This window comes from Callorhinus ursinus, unplaced genomic scaffold, assembly GCF_003265705.2.
Source record: "Callorhinus ursinus isolate GAN/ISIS: 27379988/994484 unplaced genomic scaffold, GSC_fseal_2.0 scaffold32, whole genome shotgun sequence".
NCBI classification, from domain to species: domain Eukaryota; kingdom Metazoa; phylum Chordata; class Mammalia; order Carnivora; family Otariidae; genus Callorhinus; species Callorhinus ursinus.
Window position 1 is genome coordinate 8,100,615 of NW_027397094.1, and position 9,620 is coordinate 8,110,234.

Sequence of the window (9,620 nt, forward strand, 5' to 3'; positions counted from 1 at the left end):
AATATATGAAAAAATTCAGTTAAAAAATAAATAAATAAATAAACAATCTTGTAGCCACTTGATATAAGTTTCTTGCATCTGCACGAACGTTCCTGAGTGACTTGAATATACGTTCATCTTCCCTTTCTTGGTCTCCTGACCGTACTTTCTACATAGAAGGCCCCCCCTCATTGCCTCTGCTTCTCTCTACCCTAAGAACAGAGATTAAAGTAGGTTTGCTCCATCCAAATACAAGTGTATGAGTACAAATCACATCAAGGAATGGTCTTGACACAGGAGATTGGGAACAAGGGATGGAGTGTTCTTCGCTTCTTCAGGATTTAATTGCATATGTGTGGGGGGCCTTTTGGGGGGGGAAGAGAGGATAGGGTAGGAATCAAGATTTTAGGGCAGAAGATTTGGCCCCAAATAAGAAATAGGGGAAGGGAAACACAAGAGAAAGCATTGTTCAAGACCTGCACACTTCAAGAGGGGTGACCAAGGTGTGTCCCAGGTTCTTTTGCAGGTGCAGAAACTTTTGTCAAAGATACTTTCGCTATTTTTCTCAATACAAAAAGAAGTTTGTAAGTCATAAAACCCCAAAAGAATATAGAGAAGACTGACGCATTATATTTACACAAACCAGGCCACCTAGTAATCACACAATCAGCTATTCGTGAGGTCCTACAAAGCCCAGGCAGACATGGTAACTAGAGGGGGGCAGCAATTGAGGGAGACAAGCACACAGAATCAGACACACATCACCCAAAGCTCTCTGTGCCATTTGCCCCGTTTCAACACAGTGAGGCAGGTTTGTGGGGATCCCACAGCATGTCAAAGAAGCTTTCTTTTCTCCTTTAGCTCCCAGGACACTCATCACCGCCAGAGCCAGGCAGAAGACCAGCTCTGGGCACCACGAAGAGCCATGACTTATGGTCTCTCCGGAAGCCAAAAGAAAAGTGCAGAATTTATAAAGTTTCAAAAATTTAGCCTTTGCTTCATACACCCACCCCTGGGCGGCTCAAAATGGATACAGAGATATTGTGCTTAAACCTATTGTTACCACTCATTTTTTAAAACACACACACACACACACACACACACACACACACACACAACCTGTTCTGCATGGTAGGTCCTCCCCTATCCCTTGAAGGGTTGAAGGGTGGATCTGGTACGCAAAGTGAGTCCCATGCCCTGGGATCAGAACTCTGGAACAAGAATCCTCTATTACACGTATAGACAACCCTCCGCTAATCCTGTCTTCTCCCCCCACCTTTCACCCAGTGCGGACTTCCCTCGCCCTCCTGCACCACCTGTTCCTGTCCACACCAATTTCCAGTCTTCCAGAAGAAGGAGATCAAGTCAGGGGGCCACTGAGTTCCAACCTAGTTTCCCACGAACACTGCAAGTGGAGGGGTTTCAAGAGGACGCTATGGCCGAAAAGCCGGCTCTCTTCGGCAAAAATGAGGTAGTTCCCTAGGCTCTGCCTTCCAAATAGTTGTTCTCCCCCGTGACCAAACAAGACGTATTCCTGCCGTGTAGACCTGAACTCGCTCGTGTACCTGAGAACCCAGTGCAGGAACGAGAGCCTTAGGACGCAAATACACAAACATACGAAACCAGAATCTTGATATTATGGAAAACAACAACAACAACAACAACAACAACTCCGAGAAAGCCCAGCAGGAAGGGATTTTCCCCAGAGAGCCCGTTGCAGATCATTTGCCCCCAGCCAAACATGAGCTGGGGGCTTGCCCGGCTTCCGTGGACGCGAGACCACCGTACGGCGTGGTGGCCTAGATCTCCGCGGGTTTTAGCCCCTGACCCCCTTCGATCTGTGCTTCTGCATGTCCTTCCGTTTGGGGGCCTTTCACTCCCGATACAGAACACCCCACCACCCCTGACTGATACCGGGCCCTCAGCGGACTCTGGAAGGTGAGCTCCACTGGCTCACCCCCATGCCGGCTCGGGAAGCCCTCGGGGCAGCGTGCTCGGCGCACAGAGACACCCAGCGAGGAGGGGGCGAGGGTCTAGTGTGAGACCCGCGCAGGGGGATGTGGACGGGAAGCCGAACCCCGCGAGCACCGGGAGGCAGTGTGGGCTTCACTGCGCCCCAGGCGGGGTCCTCCGGAGCCTCATCCGGCAGCTGGGGGCAGCCACCTTCAAACTCTGCTTTGACCCAGAGCCCCTGGTAGTTGGCTGAGCCCTGCCCGCCCCCCCCATGGTTCTGTTATCCCCACTTTACAGATGAAGGAGGCGAGGGTTTAAAAGCCCCGTGAACTCATCCAAAGTTACACAATCACTCAAGAAACCAGCCAGGGTGTTGTCAAGCAAAATTGCCATCTTTCAGGATCTTGCCGGGACTGGAAAAGCGTTGTCTGACCTCTCCCCACCTTGAAGTTGGGGTTTAGCGGAATAGGGTTTGGGCAGCCCCTTTGAGATCTCTGGCACCAAACAATGTCACAAAGACACCGCTTGGAAGATAGGATCGGAGCCGTCGGCTGAGGCTGTTGGGGCAGGATGAGCCTCACGGGTATGCCCAGTGAGTGAGTGAGCGAGTCAGGCGATGCCCCCCCCCCCCCCCCCGTGTCCCAGGCACTGTGCGAGGCTCGGGCTTACAGACGCTGATAGTTCCTGGAGGCTCCCGTCTAGAGGCAGACATGACCCAGACAGTGCCACCGTCAGATGGCCAATCACGACTTTGACAGATGCCGCTGGGAGAAAAGGAAGGAGGGCAGCAGAACAGGAGGGTGTGACCTCGTGTGGGAGGTCAGGAAAATGACCCCTGCCCTGAAATCTGGAGGAAGGAAGAGAATGTGAAAGGCTCCTGTGGCAGCGACGAGCAAGAACCGTGGGAGACAGAGGGGTGAGCAGGGCTGCTGAGCCTGGGGTGGAGCCCAGGGGTGAGTGGGGCGTCCCGGGGGGTCCCTGCAGCTCTACAACAAGGCGGCAGCTTGCAAGTTTGCCGTTTGAGACGGGACCAGCGCGCGTGATTCCAGAACTGAGGACTGAGAATTTGCACGGCTGCCTGGCATGGCTTAAGCAGATTTTTTGTTATCTTGGAGGCGAATTGTTTCATGTCTACCTGGCCAGATAACCCTGGTTGTTTTGGGGGTTGTCTGGATAGTTCTGTGGTCTGCGTGATGCATCTGCCCAGTGACAGCCCCCTATAGTGATTTCCATGGGAACTTGCAGAGATCTGCGTGCTGGAGTGGAGGGGGCCGGAGGGATTCCTCATCTCCAGGTACTCCTGGAAGTGGGTGTTGAGGGTCCTAGTCCTTAACACTCAGATGACACCTTGGTTTTGTCAAATAGATTTTGTAATGATGGTTAAAAAACAAAAATTAAAAACTTTTGAATAAAATTTTTTAAATGAAGACTAAGCTTCTAGAGGTATAGGGTATGTTGGCCCCAGAAAGTGTTCTACTAGCATCCCTTGGATCTACTGGTTGTTACATGGCCCTAAAGACCTTGAGGAGTCCCGCTCTGTGTGAGTAAATTAACTTTAGCTAGAAGAAGAAAAGTTCTCAGTTACAAAACCAAAGCACAAAACACCAGTCAGCTGGTCCTCCAAATGCATGAGGCCGGCTCAACACAAATCCATCCATGAAAGGTGCACCAAGGTGAGCAAGAGGAAATGATCCCCTGTTCAATAAAAATAAATAAATAAATAAATAAAAATAAAAAATTTTCCATTTTTTTTCACCTTTTTCACTTTGCTCCCAGGTGGCCACCAGATGGCACTCTTTCTCCAGTCCTAACTGGGCCTCTGCTGGTGGAAAAGATTTGTTACCCCTGTGGAAATATATCTTAGTCATTTCATAGTTTGATTTCCCCCCCCCTTTTTTTTTTCCAGCCTGGGGCAAGTCAAGGATGAGATCTAAAATCAGGCAAATCCAGGTTCAAATTTTAGCCCTGCCCCAACTTAACTGTATCGCCTTGGATTTAACATCTCTTGAGTTTCCATTTCCTTATCTACAAAATGACACATTTCACCTGCCCTTTTGATGATTATGAAGAACAAGAAGAAAATACAATTTAACCGTTAATGTGCATAAGAATGGCCTGAGGAACATTTTTAAATGCATATTTGCAAGTTCCGCTCCTAGAGATGTTTCAGTAAGTCCAGTGTTGTGCCTGGGAACCTGCATACTACCAACTACCTTCGGTAACTGTGATACCAAAGGACCGCAAGGCAAGAAACTGCCCTTTGCAAATACACACCAGTGGGAGGAGAGAGGCTAAGGCACAGAAGTTATTCTTAGCTTCCCTTATAATGGCATTTATGATTTTCTATACTAAATAAACGCTTGACAAAATCTCCACTGCTCACAGATTAACTAATGAGGGCAGAAATCTGTATTTTGTTCATTCTCTTAGGTTTGTAGCCAGTATCTGAAACATTTCTCTGGTGATAAACAGACCTGGGACAGCCCGTAGAGCATCTCTAGAAGTTTTACCCCATTTATTGGTTCGTTTGGGTCATAGGACTTGGCAGACTCAATAGAATTGTCTTGAGCTTTGCCTTTGGACCCCTACAGGTTCATTTTTGCTTCCAAATAAATGACCCAGTGCCTACTGGTAATGGCTGAATCATGGCTTCATTCACCCTGCAGAAGAGACAAGAAGTTTAGCAATGAAGTTGCACGAACCCCCTGGAATTTTCTGTCACCGTGGCTAGGGAAGACCACCAGGACTTTTGACCAGTACTGGCAAGGTTTTCACAATTTCTAAGCAAAGACCCAGGCTCCCCACTCCTCAGAGGGTGCACCCCTAGTGTGCTATTTCCCCAGCAGAGAAGGTCTGATTCAAACTGTGAAGATAGCCGGCGAGAGAGGCAGTCTGGCCCCTCGGCCGCGGCCGGGGAGGAAGAGCTCGGATTCCTTAACCACAGCACGGGGAGGTGACTCTTTGTACTTTTGTCTTAGGTAAGAGCAGACAGAGCTGTTAGCAAAGGATTGTGTTCAAACTTCACACTGGATGGAGAAAAGAAGGGGCTAGAGGATTTTGTCTCAGCAACTATTTACTGAACAACTATGATTTTTGAGCTGGGCACCATTCCAGGCTTTTCACTAAAAGGTTAATGCAATATCCCTGGACTCTGCCGTGGTAGAGCTGAGATTCCAGCACCAGGAAGCAAGAAGCGATCCATGGGCTTGATTGCACTTTGGAGGGCCCACGAAGGCCATTTGCTGGATTGGCAGAACCCTGAATCCGTGCCGGAAGGGCACTCGCGCGGCGCTGTCTACACCCATCCTGCCAAGTCTGTGTAGTGCAGGTTGTACTCTGCTCTGGGGTGTTTTCTCTACTCCTCCAGCTCTTGACTCTGCCTATGCATCATACCTTACTCATTTTTCCACCGAGAAAAGATTTTCTTAACAACTTGGAATTTGGAAAGCCCCTTCCTCCCCCCTCTCCCGCCACCTTGTTATTAATTGAGATGAAATTCACACAGCACAAAATGGCCCATTTTGAAGTATACAATTCAGTGGCATGCGGCATACTCCGTGTTGTGCAACCAACCACCTCCTTCCAGTTCCAACACATTTCACTACTCCCAAGAAAACCTCTGCATCCATTCAGAAGCCGCTGCTCACTCTCCCCTCCCTTGAGCCTCTGGAAACCACCACTCTGTTTTCTGTCTCTGCAGGTTTAAAACTATTCCACGTCACTCATATAATATATGGTTTTATATGCCTGGCTTCGCTCACAAAAGTGCACTGCTCAGCACTACAAACATTCCAGAGAAGGTGCAGGTTTTAATCCCCGAACAGCCCAAAGAGCATATACAGTAGCAGCAAATTACTGTTGAGAGTAGCAATCTTAAAGGCTTTCCGATGTGTTCAGCGTTGGGGCGGGGGGGGGGGGGGCGGAGAGCGGGTGTGGCATATATAATGCGGCCAGACTTGCATATCCTAGAGCCAGTTTGCTCTGGATAAAGATCCAGGATCCAGATGACAACAGTAAAAGCTTCCTTCCTGGCCATAAAAACCAGCGCTTGAATAGGGAAGTTTACTGAGATGGTCTCCCATGGGGAATGGGGATGGGGTGGGGGGTCTCAGAGGCACGAGAGTTTGAGATGGTCTCACGCTTCCATTTACGGAGTATTATCAACTGGTCCGTGCAAGTATCCTTTCTACTTTTATTTTCACCGGTGCATTTTATTCTCCAACTTTGAGGCAGGTGTTATCACCCTCATTTTTTTAAAAGATTTATTTATTTTAGAGAGAGAGAGAGAGCACAAGTGGGGAGAGAGGGAGAGAGAGAATCTCAAGCAGACTCCCACCGCTCGATCCCAGGACCGCAAGATCATGACCTGAGCCAAAATCAAGAGTCGGTCGCTTAACAAATGAGCCACCCAGGCGCCCAAGGCCCATTTTAAGAAGAAATGGAGGTTCCAAGAAGACAAAGTTTGTGCCCATTCATTCATCTTTCTGCTGACAATGCAGACTGAGTTTTTACACCCTAGAGAGATTCCTAAGTCATGAGCAATGTCATTTGTAGGAACGCTTAGTCACACCCTCGGTGGAAGCGTAGGGAGCTTTTACTGAGTGCCGGCATGGCATGAGATCTAGCGTTAGATGAGCAGTAAATGCCCCTACCTGGAGAAGGCTCCCAACTGGCACTTAGCAAAGATGACCAGACCAGGCTCAGTTCAGCCAGGAACCTCCTATCCCTTTACATCCACCGTGCGTGTGTGCACGAGTGCGCACGTGTGTGAATTCTCTACTCCATTTCAAACCGACAAAAGCAGTGGTTCCTGGGTCGCCTGAGTGGCTCGGTGGGTTGGGCGGCTGCCTTCGGCTCAGGTCATGATCCCGGAGTCCCGGGATCGAGTCCCGCACCGGGCTCCCTGCTCAGCGGGGAGTCTGCTTCTCCCTCTGACCCTACCCCCTCTCGTGCTCTCTCTATCTCATTCTCTCTCTCAAATAAATAAATGAAATCTTAAAAAAAAAAAGCAGTAGTTCCTAATGAGAGCTAAAGTGGAGTTCTTTGTGTCCACGTGATTCTTTCACGATTGCCCTTGACACAGTGACTGAGGTGGCAGCTAACTGGCTTTAGAAGCACGCACCCATACACACGCATACAGAACCTTATAATATTAGTTTGTTAATTCAAGAACTATGTGTTGAATAGGTATCCCATGATATCCCCAGTACTCAAATTCTAGGGGTACAGTAACAAGTAGGATAGACACTTCTCAGGGTGAAAATACATAGCAGGAGACATCTATGGTAATTAACTAAATAATGTATTTTCTAATAAGGAATATCAAGAAAAAGTACATGTGCTTTGAATTGGTATAACAGAGAAACTTAATCTAGAATGAGGTGGGGTAGAAGATCAGGAAAAGACTTCTCAAGGAAATGACATCAAACGTGTGTCCTTCCACATCTAAATGTATCTCTATATAGATGTGAGTAGATATTCACAAAAACTTAAAGATGATTATCTCCAGGTAGGGGGCATTGGAATTATGTGGGATTATTCTTTTTCTTCCACAAAAGGTAGACTTTATTTTATTATTTTTTAAAGATCTTATTTATTTTTGTGAGAGAGAGAGAGCAGGAGCAGAGGGGGAGGGGCAGAGGGAGAAGCAGACTCCCCGATGAGGGGGGAGCCCGATGCGGGCCTCAATCCTGAGAGCATGACCTGAGCCGAAGGCAGATGCTTAACTGACTGAGCCACCCAGGCACCCCCTACAAAAGGCATATTTTAAAGGCAGTGCCTATGCAAATAAGGCACATACACCTTGTTGAGAGTTACAGTCAAGAAGAATCAAGTCAAATCCATCGCTGGGTGAAACCATCCTGATTTTGTATCTCTGATTTTATAGCTTTGACTTAGTAAGGAGCTATTTGACGTTCACGGAGGAAATCTCATGTTTCATTTTTCTGAGAAATGGATTGCAAAATAGCCATTACCGACTCAAAAATGGACAGTGTCCGCTGGACATGAACTGAAGCCATCACAGGAGGCTAATTTTCCTGTACCACCAGGCAGCTAGCCTCTTCTATGAAGCACCCACACTGGCCAGGGCACTCCTACTGCGTGGGAATATAAAGGAAGATACTGGCCAGAGTTTCCACTGCTTAGAAGCTTGCTATCTAGTCGGCAAAACAAGCCAGGTGCCTAAAATCACATCCTGAGGGCACATGGTCTGCGTTCTCTTGTTTCTGCAAATAGCTCAGAATGTCAGGCAGAGCATTTTGACCTTGTCATTTAATTTAACCTTGGTGGCAGTGAGTGTGCATGAATCACCTGGCAGGGTACATTTAAATTTTAGACGACTGTTCTCACACCCGAGAGTGTAACTCAGAGGCTCGGTGCAAAAATCTGAACTCCTAACATATTTCTCCAGTAATGAATTGAGGATTCTCTCCCTCTCGCTCTGCTGCCCCTCACCTCCCCACACGCTCGAATTCTCTCTCTCTCTCTCTCTTAAATAGATAAATAAATCTTTTAAAATCCATGTGGAAAATGGGTTAAAACCACCTCCTTGGACAGTAAACATTGCTGGGCACCTTCCCAAGTGCCATGTCCTCATCTGGGCACTTTACATACACCATTTCATTCCCACAAAAACCTGTAAACTAAGTATTCTACAAATAATGAAACCGAGGTTCAGAAAAATTAAATATTCCCTCCTCCCCAGAAAGCCTCCGTACAATTCACCCATTTAAAATGTATAGTTCATTTTTTTCCAGTAGATTCACAGAGTTGTGCAGCTGTTACCATAATCTAAATTTAGAACGTTTTCATCACCTCCCCCCAAAACCCATACTCATTAGCAGTGAGTCCTCATTTCCTCCCCCTCAGCCCTAGGGAAGCACTAATCGATTTCCTGTCCGTATTGTGGACATGGTACATCAGTGCATTCACGTAATATGTTGCCTCTCGTGACTGGCTGTTTTCACCTGGCATATTATTTTCAAGGTTCATCATGTTGTACTATGTATTAGCACTTTATTCCTTTTTATGGATGCATGATAGTCCACTGTGTGGATGTATCACTTTATTTATAGCTGATGAACATTTGCATTGTTCGCACTCCGGGGCAATTAGGAATAACACTGCTACGAACACGCGCGTGCTAGTTTTCTGCAGACAGATGTTTTCCTTTCTCTCTTTCTCTCGGGTATATACGTAGGAGTAAGCAGAATTGCTGGATTATATGGTAACTGACTCTATGTTTCCCATTTCGATAAACTGCCAAACTGGTCTGCACCACACTTTACAGCCAAGAATGCAGTGCCAATCTCCCCATATTATCCCTAACACTTGTTACTGTCTGTCCTTTTGATTAGAGCTAGCCTAAGTGGATGTGAAGTGGTATCTCACTGTGGTTTTAATTTGCAATTCCTTAATGACTAAGAATGTTGAAATGTTTTTATGAGTGTGTTGGCTGTTTGTACATCTTCTTTGGAGAGATGTCTATGCAAATCCACTACCATTTTTCATCTGCTTGTCTTTTTATTATTGAATTATAAGAGCTCTTTACATTGTGTGGCTGCGAGTTACTTATCAGGTACATGATCTCCAATATTTCTCCTACTCTGTGGGCTGTCTTTTCACTTTCTTAACGACATCATTTGCAGCGTGAAAGTTTTTAATTTTAGTGCAGTTCACTTTGTTTC